Consider the following 17,004-nt stretch of genomic DNA (forward strand, 5'->3'; position numbering starts at 1 on the left):
CTTTTGTTCCTTAGTTGCTTGAGGGATATCTTGAGTGATTTCTTGAGTGATATCCTGAATACCACTTAGGTGGGTCATTAGGTGTGGATTAGTTGCTAAAGCCTTTGTGTCTTGACCTCTTGAACTTTGTGAAGAGTTTTTCTGAGAAGATGGCTGTAGTTGTGCTCTGGCTTGGCTTCGTGTATAGGGGCGAGCTGTGGTTTTGTGGCCTGTGCCAGCCAGATCTGTGTAGGGATTGCAGGGGGGTGCAGCATCCGGAGGTGCCATCATGGTTTGGCTACTGGATGGTGTCTGTAATTTATCTGTGGAGAGGGTCTGGGTTTGGGTCTGGTGTGGTTGATTGGTGATGGCGTTCTGTGTGCCTCTGGATCTGGTGTCAGTTTTTGTGGGGAGGGCTAATTTCCAGATGTCTGGCAAGCGGGATGTGTCGTCACGCTTGTTCATGTTGTGAGGGTGTTTCTCTATCTCGATGGCTTCCATGATTATTCTCTTGTGGTGATGTTCCATGTTAGAGAGCAATTTGGAATCTGCAAAATTAATTTCGTGTCCTGTTTCTTTCATGTGTTGGAAAAGAGAGGAAGTTTTTTCTTCTTTTTTGACGGCATTCTTGTGTTCTGCGATACGTGCATTTATTCGTCTGTTTGTTTGTCCAATGTACGTGGCTGGGCAGACTTTGCAGGGTATTTCATAGACCCCTTGGTTTTCCAACTGGATTTTATCCTTGGGGTTTCTGAGGATATTGGCTATCTTTTGGTTGGCGCAAAAGGCTGTTTTGATATTGTGTTTATGGAGGATTTTGCTAATTTTATCTGTAGTGCCCTTGATATAAGGAAGGAGGGCCATGCCATTGTTTTCTTCTGTGTCTTGGTTTTTGGGGGGTGTTTCTTTTTGGATTAGCTTCGTAACCCTGTTTTGCTGGTATCCATTGGCAATTAACACATTTGAGAGATTCTGTAACTCAGTTGTCAAGTGGTCTTTGTCAGCCAGGCGTTTGGTTCTGGAGATGAGAGTCTTGGCTACGGAGTTTATTTGTGCAGGGTGGTGGTGTGATTGTGCATGTAAGTAGCGGTTGGTGTGTGTGTTTTTTCCGGTAGATAGTGTGTCCTAGGGAGCCGTCAGGTTTTTTGTAGATTAGGACGTCAAGGAAGCCGTCAAGGAAGCCGAAAGCACCAGCCTGAAGATGACGAGTGAGACCTCGTCGAAACGTCGCCTAGACACCCCAACTTTTACACGGGAAGACACCCGAGGACACCAAAACCTGCATACCTATACCCGTGAAAATCTACGAAAGCATATATATATATATATATATATATATATATATATATATATATATGTATATATATATATATGAAGAGGCCAGCATCACTTGGTAAATGGGGAATTCCCAACCTCAAATTTTACTTTGAAGTGAACCAATTAAGACAAATTATTCATTTTTTTTTAAAAAAAGATACATCAAAGTCCTGATTTCAGCTTGAAAATACTTTCTCTCGTGATGTCCCCACAGATGCACCACCATTTCTGGATAAATGCCTTAAATCTTTAGGTTGGGCTGCCAGTCCATATCTCAAAACAACATTCATAATCTGGAAGACCCTAAAGGGCACTGCTCAGTCCTTCCTCACACCCATATTGTTTAATCCTCAGTTTTATAACCAAAATAGATTGAAATATTTCAAGGGCTGAGGGGAGAGGGGTCTGCACAGGCTTTGGGATTTCTATGCAAATGGAGAAGTAAAAGGAGAAAGGGTACTTCAGGACTTGTGGAACAAAAATGGATTTCCTTAAAACAAAGCACTTCATTTACTAGCAGGCAAAATATAAAACTAGAAGCCACAAGATACTTGATTCTATTGGAAAATTAGGCACTATCTGAAAGAAATGTTACCAAGGGCTTGATTGCATAGATTTGACATCAACTGATTGCAGTTGAAATGGGTTCTAAAAGAATATTGGGAACAAGACTTTAGCTATCAACTTGAAGAACGAGTTTGTCAAAATAAATCTGGGAGAATCAACCTATGAATCTGATTTCGGCATTTGCTAAGAAAACAAGTCTTAAAATTATTTTTATATGGCACCTGACACCTACTAGATTGTCACATACAGTGGTACCACGGGTTAAGAACTTAATTCATTCTGGAGGTCCATTCTTAACCTGAAAATGTTCTTAACCTGAGGTACCACTTTAGCTAATGGGGCCTCCCGCTGCTGCCACACTGCTGCTGCACGATTTCTGTTCTCATCCTGAAGCAAAGTTCTTAACCCGAGGTACTATTTCTGGGTTAGCAGAGTCTGTAACCTGAAGCGTATGTAACCTGAAGCGTCTGTAACTCGAGGTACCACTGTATAACACAAATGTTTTATCTAAGCTGTTGGAGATTTGGGGCCTCAAAAACTACATGCATCCACATGTGGACGTATTCTGCTGCCAGGTTTTTGAGGAACTAACAGGATATTACTCACCAAAATGTTGTTCTAATTTCATCCCTAGCACTTTTAAATATTTGAGAAAGACAAAATCTTGACAGCAACAATAAAGACCTAATCAGCTTCCTCTTATTAGTGACTACCGAATTAACAATGACAAGATTCTGGAAATATTTGGAAAATGACACTTAAGAATATATTGGTATAATAGGATTTGGTTTCTGACTCTGTCGGAAAAGATACCTTTATATAAAGCTTTCATAAGAAAGATACATTTTATTTGATATAGTGTAGTAGTGTGATTTTATTAACTCTATCAATGAAGTAATTGAGGCTCTATTAACCCCAGCTAGGTATGTAGATACATTGAATTTATAGCTGTAATATAGCTTCCTAGGGACGCGGGTGGCGCTGTGGGTAAAACCTCAGCGCCTAGGACTTGCCGATCGAAAGGTCGGCGGTTCGAATCCCTGCGGCGGGGTGCGCTCCCGTCGCTCAGTCCCAGCGCCTGCCAACCTAGCAGTTTGAAAGCACCCCCGGGTGCAAGTAGATAAATAGGGACCGCTTACTGGCGGGAAGGTAAACGGTGTTTTCGTGTGCTGTGCTGGCTCGCCAGATGCAGCTTGTCACGCTGGCCACGTGACCCGGAAGTGTCTGCAGACAGCGCTGGCTCCCGGCCTCTAGAGTGAGATGAGCGCACAACCCTAGAGTCTGTCAAGACTGGCCCGTACGGGCAGGGGTACCTTTACCTTAATATAGCTTCCTGGTCTTAAGGATCACCAACTGTATTTGCTAAACCCTTAAAAAAAATATGTAGCCCATAATCCCCCCTCCTTATTTTTCTTCATTTGGATTGAACTATGGATAATACTGAAAGACTGTTTGAAATGTTTTATAATGTCATGCCACTTTTATATTTTGTTTTCAAAATCAATAAAAATGTTAGATAGATAGATAGATAGATAGATAGAGCGCAGCCTAGGAGTCATTCTGGACTCACAGCTGTCCATGGAGGTGCAGATCAATTCTGTGTCCAGCTCCATCTGGTATGCAGGCTGAGACCCTATCTGCCCATGGACTGCCAGAGTGGTGCATGCTCTAGTTATCTCTCGCTTGGATTACTGCAATGCGCTTTATGTGGGGCTACCTTTGAAGGTGACCCGGAAACTACAAATAATCCAGAATGCGGCAGCTAGACTGGTAACTGGGAGCGGCTGCCGAGACCACATAACACTGGGCTTGGAAGATCTACATTGGCTCCCAGTACATTTCCGGGCACAATTCAAAGTGTTGGTGCTGACCTTTAAAGTCCTAAATTGCCTCAGTCCAGTATACCTGAAGGAGCATCTCCACCCCCATCATTCATCCCAGACACTGAGGTCCAGCTCCGAGGGCCTTCTGGCAGTTCCCTCACTGCGAGAAATGAGAATACAGGCAACAAGGCAAAGGGCCTTCTCAATAGTGACACCCGTTCTGTGGAACATCCTCCCGTCAGATGTCAAGGAAATAAACAACTATCTGACTTTTAGAAGACATCTGAAGGCAGCCCTGTATGGGGAAATTTTTAATGTCTAATGTTTTACAATTTTTATGTGCTGTAAGCTGCCCAAAGTGGCTGGGGAAACCCAGCCAGATGGGTGGGGTATAAATAATAAAATTATTATTATTTCTTAATTTCCCATACCCTTTTGTGGGCTTAGAGATTGCTCAGTATCATGAGTGCAGTATTGTGGGGTGATCACCACAGTAAGATTTCACCCTCAACCTCTCCACTTGCGTCAGTTCTTAGAAATCCAGATTGAAGGCATTGTCGTTTGCAGGGGGTATCTTCATTAGTTGCACACTAATCTGGGTGGTGTGCATTTCCCTGTCAGGTCATTTTGACTCATGTGCCTTCATGATGGAATAACTATAAATCATGAATTATAATCAGGACAGTAGTACAATGCCCAGAAAGGTGAAAATCTGCAACCTGAGTCATGCAAATCAATATCTTTCCCATATTGCTTCTTTGTAGAAATCTCTTTTTGCTAGCCATGGGGAAGAGGGATAAAAATCTATACAGATTGCTGGAGGCCCATTTTCCAACCAGCAAGAGTCCTGCTTGTTTTCCTCTTGTTTCTGCCCACATGCTTTGTTTCTTCAGTCAGATGGGATAGACACTAGTTTTCTTTGAAAAATGGAAGGGTGGTATCTCAGGGTTCTGAACATGTGCAATAGGTTCCAAATTCTGGGTATTTGTGTTGTGGGATTGGTGGTATGTGGAAAATGCACAGTCCTGAGGGATAACAATTGAGAGTACGCAGCCTGTTCCCTTCCAATTCTTGCTCAACTGCATGTACAAATTTGATCTGTTACACTTGGGTTTAAACACAGCTTGGAAAGTTCTTTTTAACTATAACTCTGGTTCAAGTTCAACATGCTGAAAAAGAAACCTAATTCCAGCTCACATTTGAACCTTACTAAATGAACCAGTTTAGTTCACATTCATTCCCAGTTCAAGTTTCTTAAGAAAACTAAGAATATATTAAAGTTCACCTGCAGAATGCAAATAGAATTATGCTGGGAGAAGTGTTGTTGTTGTTGTTGTTGTTGTTGTTAATTGAATTTATATACCGCCCTATACCCGGAGGTCTCAGGGCAGTTCACAGAACAAGAACAAGTATTCACTGCTTTCAACACAACTTTAGAGCTAGTCACTGCAACTGAACTATCATACATTGAAGGAATTTACTTCTAAGTAAATCTATTTTGGATAAAATACACTGGTTAATCAAGGTCTTCCAGCTTATTTGGCCTGTGGATAACTATTCAGCCATAAAAAACTCTCCCTCCCAGCTCTGCAAACCAGCCCCAGTAGCTTAAAAATGACTCAGTATCTCTTTTCCCTCAGCATCCTGTATAATGAAGAATTTCTTACCAGTCCTTCACCATAAGGTCCCAGGATTGAAAATAAAATTATAAAAACACATAACTATTAAAAGTATAAAATGCAAAACACCTGTTCCAAATAGAAGTGAAGACAGTAAACAAACAAACAACAGCATAAAGAAGGAAGCATCTTTCCCATCTGTAGTTTTGATTCTGATATCCTATTAACAACAATATAAACTCCCAGGAATTCAAACACTAACTATAACGATATCTTTATTGTCATTGTCCCGTGCGGAAAATGAAATTGAAAAACTACATAAAAACTACATAAAACTACATAAAAACTACATAAAACGTTTAAAACCCCCTAAAAACTCTAAACCCCCTTTTTAAAATACAGTATACTGTAGAGACTCCTTATGCTGCGTTTAGAACCAGAATTGCATTTGCATAGAAACTGTTTCTAACGCGGCTAGTCCTGGCCTTTTATAACCCTATACCTTCTTCCAGAAGGCAGAAGCTGAAAGAGATCATTTCCACTGGATCCTGAGTTGCTGTCACTGACATCAGCAATGGCATTGGGGCCCAATATGAACTTGATCACTACACCAGCCTGGAGCTTATGCTGATTTCCTTGCTCCCACCATCTTCCACTTGCAGCTGCCAAGAGTGACTGGACTGCAGATGTGGTTGGTGGTTCTGCGTGAGAGAGGTGCGGGTTAGGATTGCAGCCTTAATTAATTAGTCAAGGCTCCAAACAGCTCCTCAGGAGCAAATGGCTTGATTTCTGTGGGCCCTGTGCGTGGCACTCCCACTAGATTCTTAACATATTTTTCTCTTCTCACAAACTGTAACCATAACAGGGTGATGACATTGCACCCTTCTTGGAATTTACAATGTACAATGGACTTCAGAGCAACATGTTGCAATGAGAAAGGGGCTTTAAAAAATGAGCAGATGCTAGCAAAGCCTGGAAGACTGTGCATGGTTTTGCTATAATAACAGTTAATAATTTTCCTCTGAAAATTCAACAAAGGCAGACAATGACTTTTTCTTTTTGCAATTTCATGGAAATATTAATCCCATTTGAATGAAATGCAAAGGCCAAGCAGCCATACAGTGTGTAGCAGTTTTATAGTGCAGGTGCTGTTTAAGGGATCCATATTAGGATCAACTAGATCCTAGTGTGAGGCAGAGATGTGTCATGCAACAAACAAGACTAGGTCCAGACCCATGCTTTTCTGTGAACCACCCTGAGACCTCCAAGTATAGTAAAGTAATAATAATGATGATGATGATGATGCAAAAAAATTAGTGAAACTTTGGGGCTGCACAAACTCCTTCAGTCAAGCCACATCTTTAAGTCAGCTCTCGAAGACATAGCCTCCTGAGTCATAGCTGTTTATGGGGCCATGTGCCAGATAATGTATACATTACCTGCACACATGGGCATGCACACATATGCATGCAAGGAAGCAACAGATAAACAGGGAGAGAATATTTTTGTGAAAATGGAAGTGGGATTTCATCCCAGCCATAGCTGAGATCCTTACTGTAGCAATTTTCTGTCCAGCATTAGTATCTGAATTCACCTCTTCAAATGTGCTCTTCATGTGCCCTGGGACTCCAGCTGTGAGATGTGGGGCACCACAACCTTTTGGCTAAAGTGAAATATTTGAGGTGAATTTCTAGGCTCTTGTTCAAATAAAGTAGTTAAGATGTATCTGAGCAAATTAAAAAGAGTTTGGACTAGACTAAGAATTTTTTGGGGGGAGCGGGGCAATCTATACATACCTAAGTTGCCTCAAACTTTAGACAGAAGTGAAATTTAAATATTAAGTGAGAGAATTCTACTTGGGTTAAATGTCCAAGGAACCTTTTGGAAAGCAAAATGATAAATCTGGAGAAATTTCTCAGGGAGATTCTGCACATTCTATTAGTTGCACTGGCAACTTTCCAGAGTTACCACTCTGAAAGAGTAGGGCCACGCCCCATTACAACTGCTAATAATACCCAGGCACACAAATTCTGACCTTGTGAAGTAATGAACCCAAATAAAAAAAGTCAGCTCTTGCCTTCAAGTTGCACCTCAGCAATTTCCAAATGCCTCGATTGTGGAAGGGGTAGTAAAGCTTTATTTTTCCAAATAATTCCAGGATTCCCAGTTCTAACTGTATATATTGGGTTGCTTATTGTTCAATTAAAGTCTTCAGCATAAATGTCGCCTCTGAATCCTTAGCCTGCCTACACATTTGGCGTCATTAAAAATATTTAAAACTTTAATTGAGACCTCTGTCATTTCAGCAGGGTAGTCATTTGATTTGTGATGTTTAAACCTCGCTCTTTGAGTCTCTCTCTCTCTCTCTCTCTCTCTCTCTCTCTCTCTCTCTCTCTCTTGGGTGTGTGACATCAGTGGGTTTTAAACTTTTACCACTTCTGCACCATACACTTAAAGCTCTCACATACCACATTGACTGTCATGGCTTCCTTCAAAGAATCCTGAGAACTGTAGCTACCATATTTTTCCATGTATAACATGCCCCCGTGTATAAGACGACCCCTATTTTGGGGGACTCTAAATTAAGGAAATGGAGGGAGATTGCCCAGCGTTGTTGAGCCTTTTTCTGGGGGGGGATTGCCGAGAATCGCTCACCCGCCTGACCAATCGCACGCCTCGCAAAAGCCACCAATCATCTGCCCGCTCATCACCAGCAGCCACCAATCACCCACCATCTTGCCACAGCAGCAGCCAATCAGCAGCAGGCCTTACTACAGCCACCAATCACCTGTAATCACTGTATCGCAATATCCTGATCGCAGCTGCCACCAATCGCACATCTCCCCTATGCACTATCCGTGTACAAGACAACCCCCAATACTTTACAGTTCTTTATAATAAAAAACCCTCGTCTTTGACACGGAAAAATATGGGACTTATGGATGCTGAAAGTTCTAGAAGTTCCTTTCACAGAACTACAAATCCAAGAATTCCCTAGGGAGAGGGTAAACCACAGTGTAAGTTGCAGCAACTCTCAGCAACCTTAACAAACTGCACTTCCCAGGATTCTATGAGAGAAGCCATGACTGTTAAATTAGTGTAAGTGTGTCTTAAATGGTGTGGATGGGGCATTTATGTCATTATAGGTCTTGGTATCTGTATACCTGTACTGAAATGATAATTCTCAATTCATAGTTTTACTCTAAATTGGAGCCAACACCTCTTGTTTTTGTTTGTCATTTTTTTATATAAAAAACCCCACCTTAATTGAGTTGTGTTTGACCCAAATACCCAATTAGTCAAATGCCATTTCTGAAACGGGGACAACCAAGCCAGTTGGGTGGGGTATAAATAAATAATAATAACCCCCCCCCCTAAATGAATGAAAATTATGTACCTTTTGTTGGACAACTAGGCTCTTGTCTTAGTTGGAACTCTGACCAAATGTTACTGGCTCATAATATGAAGCTTTTGAAACAGAATAAAGAGTTCAAGGGAAAAAATGTTGTATTGAGCATTGACTGGAAAATTGTATAATTTAAAAAGAGCTGGGCTGGGCTGGGGGAAAAGTAGCACACAAAACATCTGTGTAAACAGCCACTAAATAATATTTATATGTTTTTAATTAACATTAAGAAGAAAGATCATTATAGACATGTCCTTGGTAAGGGGGATAAGAAAGCTTTCATGCTAAAACCACAGAAAATACGCATTGTGGGATATGCTGGGCACTTAGCAGAAATGAGGTTTGGAATAGCCGACTGCATATTTAGTCTGCCTTTGTTAATAAAAAAAATAAAATAGCAACAAGAGCATTTGTTCCCTTAAAGGGATCACAGGCAACTGTTATGCAAAACAAACAGGCCATAAGTAAGAAATAAATGTTTTGTTGCATGACGGTTAAAGTGAATAATGTGCCTTGCATTTAATATGAATAAAGTAGTTCTCCCTGTCCAGAACTGTGGGTTCATTGTGGTAGAGTTATTGCATCCTAAAAACAACTGGTGGGGATGCATATGGTGTCTCTGTCTGATTTCATTGATTCCATATGAGTTGTCTGGATTCTTTCTCCTGCTCATTCTGTATGTTCTTCTTTTGCTTCCATATTTCTTTCTCTTCCCACTGACAGATGGGACCCGCATTATTTTGGGACTGATTACCTGCACATAAGACTGCTCACATGAGTGTTCTACTCAGGCGAACACCAGAACGACAGAGGAATTGCTTGTGGAAGTTCATAACAGCTACCTTCATGGCCAAGGTGAGGGCTCTTCCAGGTGGGTGGTTTATTGGAAATGCATTCTGCAACATGCTCTTGAGGCAGTTAGTGGTAGATTTATTCTGCTTTAGTTTCTCCTGCAATGCTTCCCCAGATCTGCCACATTCATTGCAATAGAAGTGGGCCAAAAAACCTGAACTTTTGCGGTATAAAAGTTACAAAATTTCAGGAGGAAGTTACAGTATCTGAATAGCTTGGAAATGAATCAGTGTGACCACCCCCAGACTTTTGCAGGCACATCAAGTATTGATGTATGTTACAGCCCTGGTATCATCATGAATGCAAATAATTATGGAAGTACAATAAAAGCACATCTGGAAGGACACTGAGGAAGTAAGTGATGCATAGGCACCCAACAGGTGTCACCAACAGGTATTTGTGCAGGAAAGAAGTAAATAGTCACATCTGCAAGGTTTCTAATATTTTGTCTTGAAGTTACATCAGCTCTGGCCAACTTCAGGGTCAACTTGAGGCAGGGGTGGAGGAAGGGGTTGCGGTGGGGGCGGGCTGCCCCGGGTGTCACCACTGAGGGGAGTGACAAAATTCCGGGCAGCATTCACTGCAGGGCCTGCAGCACGCCCAAGCCACACGTCTCTCCTGGGAGTGACGCAGTGGCTTGGGCACCCACAGGCTCTGCATTGCCCCAAATGGTCTGCCCGCTGCCTCCCCCCCCCCCAGCTATAGGTCAGCTGAGTGGGAGGAGTCAGGCAGGCTCATTGGAGGCCCCACAGATTGTCCTGCCCTGGCTGGCCCCACCCCACGGGCGGCTGGCCCCACCCCTGGGCGCGGGGCACATGCGCCGCCCCAGGGGCCTGATCGGCTTCCTCCGCCGCTGGCATGAGGCATTTTGTTACCTGAAGTAATAATAAATAATACTGATAATTTTATTGTTTGTACCCCACCCATCTGACTGGGTTACCCCAGCCACTATGGGCGGCTTCCGACAAATATAAAAATATAATAAAACACCAAACATTAACAACTCCCCTATACAGGGCAAGTAAAGAACAAGATGTCTTCCCTCACAATTCCATGTCCTGGAATGGTAGATGAGCACTGGCAATGGGGTAGCATCCTCCAATGTACCTGAAGGAAGCAAGCTATTTTAAGGGGTGCATAGCAGATCTGTCATACACGCAGCTGACAGAGGACAATGGCCAGGGGTTCAGGAGGAATGTCTGTGGCAGCTGTCGCTGCTGCCCCACAGCATCTGCCACTTGAGGTGATTACCTGACTCTGCCTCAGCTTGTGGAGGCTAGATTAGTACTGTGCTAAAAAATTCTCCTGTGTTCCCCCACAACCATTCTTCAACAATTAAGGTAAAGGGAATTGCATTTGAAAATCATCAGAAGGGAGAGAAAACTGTGGTGAAATTGTCATGGGTTGATGCATGATTTTTGTCAAAGTTACCTTACTCTCAAGAAGACCACGGGGTGAATGTCATTTTTCTTCATTCTACAAATCATCTCTCCTGTGGTTGCACTCTGCAGCCTTCTTGGGTATCTGCTTCCCTGAGAACCCCATGATGTATTCAGCTGTCTTCTACTTTCAGCAGAAGAAGCTGGACAAGCTGGCTGCAATGTGCCTCTTAGCTCTTCAACTTTTTCTTTAAAAGTGTAGCTTCCCATCCCCCAAAAAGGATAAAGGGAAGAGCTTTTCTTCTTAATTTCTTTTTAATTTTCTTATTACAAACTTGTACACACATAAGTCATAAAATATGTCATAACAAAAAATGGGGTGCTGGGGGGGAGTAAAATACTTAACATATTGTTTTATAATAATGAATTTATTACATTAAACCAGTAAATGAGTTCTTCAATAAGTCAACCTGGAAAACACTGAGTAATAGGAGTTTGGTAATGATTAGTGCCTGCTTATCTACACCATATTGAAATATATGCTGTAGGTATTTCCCATCTTTGTGTTGTTTCATTTGTATATTTAATAAAATCACACAACACTGGTCAAAAATTAGCACTCTCTCACGCTCTCTCCCCCTCCCTGGAAGAGCTTTTCTTAAAAACAATACGATCCTACTGAGTAATCAGATCCTGCTAAGTAATCAGCCCCCTTGGGTTCCCTTTAATTAAAATCCATTATATGGTAACTTGTCCAATAGGGACTTCTTCAGATCACGAAGCATAGGCAGCTGGGGAGGCTTCAGAGCACATGGGAAATGTTTAATGGAAATAAACACACACACACCACTCACAGCCACCTTGCAACAATAAAATAAGCTCAATCTTGCACCCACACTAAAATTATGGAGAACTTCTGAAGGGTCCTGAGGAACAGGCAGAAAAATGGAAGCTTCTAGAAACCAGACAACAGGTTTCAGAACAGAACTAGGCTAGATATTTCCTGGCCAAGATGCTTGGGAAGTCAGTATGCTATGGTCTTAGAAGAACAGGGACATGGCTAAATTCAGTTGTCTGTCAATAGGGACTCAGCTTTTAGTGAGGCAGCCCCTGCCCTGTGGAACTCCATGCCAATAGAAGTTTGGCAGAAACCGCCCCACCCTTCATTCAGACATCTTCTGTAAACTATACTAGACCAGCCTTTGTAACACGAATTCTCTCTTTTTTAACTCAGTATTTACTGATGTTTTAAATGATGCTTTAATGCTGATCTTATCCCTATAAGTTGAATTTTAAAAATACAAATGTGAATTATAAATACATTTATAAACAAACAAAAATATAAAATCAAAACCTTCCAGTTGAATTGATACATTGAATACATCCAGTTGCTGCAGGCATCTTGTAAAGACATATATTTTTGCCTAGGCTTTCCCTGACTCTGAAGATTAGACTCTGTTTATATTTGTTTGAATTCCATGAAGCCCTGTTTTAATTTGTTTTAATTTGTTTTTATAGTGCTATCTTACTGGTTTTATAATGCATTTTTGGTTTTAAATGATATTGCTTTTAGGTTGTAAACCGCTTAGAGATTTTAAAAATCTTGAGCAGTTCACAAATGCTTTTAAATAGAATAAATAATAAATATATGAGAATGTGATGGCTGTTTGTGTGTCATATGTTTGTCTGTGCCCCTCCTTGCTTGTCAAAATGATGGAGAATATGTAACTTCCAGATCAGAGTCGTGGCATAATTGACAATGGGGTTTCCACTTCCTTCAGCCCAGTCCAGGTAGGCCAATATTTCATGTCTCCCATAATAGAACTCATTTCCCTTTAGACGACAAATTCTTCAAGAGGAGCAGCATTCTCTAATGTGGCCTTGCCAACCACATTAATGAGTTTACATTAATCACTCTAATCTTGGTGTGTTTGTTTTTATTCATAGATGCTTTTCAAGCCCACTTGTGTGGGTTTTCGGTTTAACTTTGGCAAAACCTGCATTAAGATCATGGGTAGTTTGCTATTTTGTAAAAAAACCAAACAAACCTGTAACCTATTTCTGACCTCGATAGGTTTCAGTGTCAATGACTTCCTTCTGCTCTGCCCTGAAGAAAAATATAGGGAGGAAAAGGGACAAGGAAAAGAAGGGAGCTGAGTGAAATTCCCTCTGTCATTCTCCTTCCTTTCCATTATATGTGGGAAGCAACTGGCTGTGGATGTGGGGGACAGAACCCCTGTGCTAGTTTCCTGACAAGTGGGTTGCTGTTGCATATTGGAAGAGTGAGGGTAAGGCCTTGGGAAGGTCTATGTGATGCAAACACTCTGTCAGGAACACCGGATTGGTTCTGTCATGTGTAATGGAAGAGAAGCAATGGGGATCTCTTTCCATTTTGATTGAATAAGGACTTCCTGTACCCAACTATAAACAAGTTCCTCTGCAATGCAAAAACTCAAAAGATTTTGGTAGTGTTCCATTTTTCTCTGAGTTTGTTCTCATATTTCTCTCTCCAGAGAAATCAGACCCAAATTGCTATAATAATACATTTGCCTATTACTAGAAATCTTTCAATTCCCAAGCTTTTCATCTGCACTCAGTAGCCCCAGTTTTCTTACAACTCGGCAGCTTGTATAAACATCATCGCACTCAATTCCCTTTCTTTAAGGGGGTTTGTTTAAAAGGGCTTTTTTATTGTGCCATGTTTGTGTCAGTTTAAATTCTGTTTTGGGTCTGTCTTTCAAGTGGTTAGTCATGGCTGTTTGGTAACAATACAACTTCACGTGTCCTTTGAGACACTGCTGATGGCATTCTACCAACTATCTGTTGGGCAAATCTTGCAGTCATTATGTTCCAGTCAAAGATTTGAGCAAATTGTTTTCAGAGAGCAGAGAATTCCCCGCATTAGGAAGCGAAGAGCTAAAACCATGGTAGTTTGGTGAAGTGTTTCCTCCCCCTGCTGGTGAAAATTCAGCTCTAATATGAACACCCATGTGCAGGAGTCAATGGTGTCATTTTCTGTAGTTATTATGAGTACATGGAAGACCCCTGAAGCTGTTATCTCTACAGTGAGGAGAGGTACTAGAATGGGATTAAGAACTTCACATGACAATAAAAAATGAATGTGAAAGGCCAGACCTACATTCTAACACATCCATCCATGCATTGTAATTGCTTGAAATTAGGGATTCCTAATATTAAAAGCATTAAAGGGAGTACTGCAAACTAAATGATGTTTGTCCACAGGACACAAGCTGTTGGTTTTGGTGTTCTTCCACCCTAAGGTAAAGGTAAAGGTACCCCTGACCATTAGGTCCAGTTGCAGATGACTCTGGGGTTGTGGCATTCATCTTGCTCTATAGGCCGAGGGAGCCAGCTTCTGGGTCATGTGGGCAGCATGATTAAGTCGCTTCTGGCAAACCAGAACAGTGCATGCAAACACCATTTACCTTCCCGCTGGAGCGGTACCTATTTATCTACTTGCACTTTGACATGTTTTCGAACTGCTAGGTGGGCAAGAGCTGGGACTGCACAACGGGAGCTCATCCCGTCGCAGGGATTTGAACCGCCGACCTTCCGATCAGCAAGCCCAAGAGGCTCTGTGGTTTAGACCACAGCGCCACCCTCTTCCACCCTAAACTTTTAAAAAAAGAGTCTGAACCTTCATAGGATTAGAATAACAAAGAAAAATCTGCTAAATTTTCTCAACTGAGAAACCATGGTTTTTTGTGATTTTGTTCAAGTTGTTCAATTTTACTGGGCTCCATTCTTCATGGGGGCTATTTAAAACATTTGAAGTTTTAAATTTAATTGCTCTGGATTCAACAAATGACCCATGGGATCCACTGCTTCATCTGCCATGTAACACTTAGTTTCATATCTTGTTGCAACACAAAGGAACCCACGACACCACACTGAAAAGCAATGAGATGATGCTACTTGTATTTTAGCAGGTTGGTAAGTATGCATCCAACCCAATGAAGTTCTCCCTCTGAATGATGGCCACAAATTGGTGACAAATTGAAGATGCACACATTTGTATTGCAAACCTGGTAGGTATCAAACTTTAGTAATCTTGTTGGTCTCTCTGCATATTGTTTCAGCTGAGGTTTGCAAGCCCTCATGGCTTGCAAACGAGTCATTTTTGCATGGGGCATGGGCCACAATATATCCTACGGTATCTGGTAAGGTTCTTGTGCATCTGTCAAAAATGGGAAGATCAAACTTGGGGACTGAATATATGTCTAGTGGTGCATGTAGATGGGGAAAGGTTTTGGGAAAGGGGGTGGAAACAAAGCATTCTGCCTAACTCTAAAGTCAGGTGCTGCTTATAAGCCACCCCTGTATTCTAACATGGTCCTCATTTCTCAAGATTGTAGTAGTTGTTGTTTTTTTATATAAAAAAACAACTTTCTCATTATTCAGGAGTAAAACAGTACAATTTCCAGAGGTAGCCACAAGCTGTTTCTTCACTGCAATGGATACACTGTGCAGAGCCATGAAACTAGCTTCCACATGTAGACTTAGAATCCAAAGCATCCTTGTAATAATAATAATAATAATAATAATAATAATAATAATAATAATAATAATTTTTATTTGTACCCTGCCCATTTGGTTGGGTTTCCCCAGCCACTCTGGGTGGCTTCCAACAGAATATTATTCTTAATAATAATAAAGTAGCAAAACATCAAACATTAAAAACTTCCCTAGAACAGGGCTGCCTTCAGATGTCTTCTAAAAGTCAGACAGTTGTTTATTTCCTTGACATCTGATGGGAGGGCATTCCATAGTGCGGGCGCCACTACTGAGAAGGCCCTCTTCCTGCTTCCCTCTAACCTCACTTCTCACAGAGGGAACTGCCAGTAGGCCCTCGGAGCTGGACCTCAGTGTCCTGGCTGAACGATGGGAGTGGAGACATTCCTTCAGATATACTGGGCCGAGGCCATTTAGGGCTTTAGAGGTCAGCACCAACACTTTGAATTGTGCTCGGAAACATACTGGGAGCCAATGTAGGTCTTTCAGGACCAGTGTTATGTGGTCTCGGCGGCCACTCCCAGTAAATATTCCCAGTAAATATGAGGAACCTTTTTTCTTTACCAGTGGGACCTCTGTGTGTTTTATTTACTTTTTTAAAGCAATGCTGGTGATGTGCGAATAAGACAGAACAGGTAGTGGAGGAACTAGGTTGAATCAGCTTCCAAGTTATTAACTCTGCTATAAATCAAATAATTCTATTTTTAAAAACCCAAGACTGTTAACTGCTGATAGAGCTCTTTTTTTTTTTTTTACTGGGTGATTAAAAGCATGATATGGCACCCCCAAAAAACAGTTGATAACAGTCTTTGGAAGAACAATGCATCAAAGGAAATGGCAAGAGACCAGGTTAAGCCATTTGGAATTGATGGTGTGGTTTTTTTGCCTCCCCTTGGTTATATATTTGCTTTCTATTGTTGTTAGCAGGATATAACATTTTAAAGATAATTAATTGGATTAGACGTGGAGGAAAATGGAAATTTTAGCCTAGCGGCACAACTTCAAGAATAACAAGCATCTCATTGCTGTATTCTGGAGACGCTCACGATGCATCTGAAGCCCTACTATATTTTATTTATATTGGTGTGAAAGATAATGTTAAGCACAATTTCGCTTACAAGCGTTCAAAGTCATCTGTCATCTAATGACTCATAGAAGACAGAGCTGCAAATTAGTAATATGTTAAGATGGGTTTTCACTTACACTTGGGTTTACTGTGTAGGAGGCAGGAGAAGAGGGAACACTGTTAAGGTGCCAGCTTGCTTATTTTGGCTAGCATTTCTTAAAACAGCATGGGTAACACAGCCAATCTATTACCTTCTCTTACGAATGTCGGAAGATTCCCCCACCCCTACTCAGACACACTTTATTGGCTCCATCTCTTATCTGAGTTTTTTTGGTTTTGCTGCAGTGATTGCAGGAGTCTTAAGACCACATCTGAGCTTCTCATTCATGTGCAAGACAGAGCTTTGCTTGGAAGTTAACAAGAAGAAACAAAGCTCAAAGAGAAAGCTTTTTCATTTCATTAG

This window comes from Podarcis muralis, chromosome 1 (genome assembly GCF_964188315.1).
Source record: "Podarcis muralis chromosome 1, rPodMur119.hap1.1, whole genome shotgun sequence".
In the NCBI taxonomy this organism is placed as follows: Eukaryota; Metazoa; Chordata; class Lepidosauria; order Squamata; family Lacertidae; genus Podarcis; species Podarcis muralis.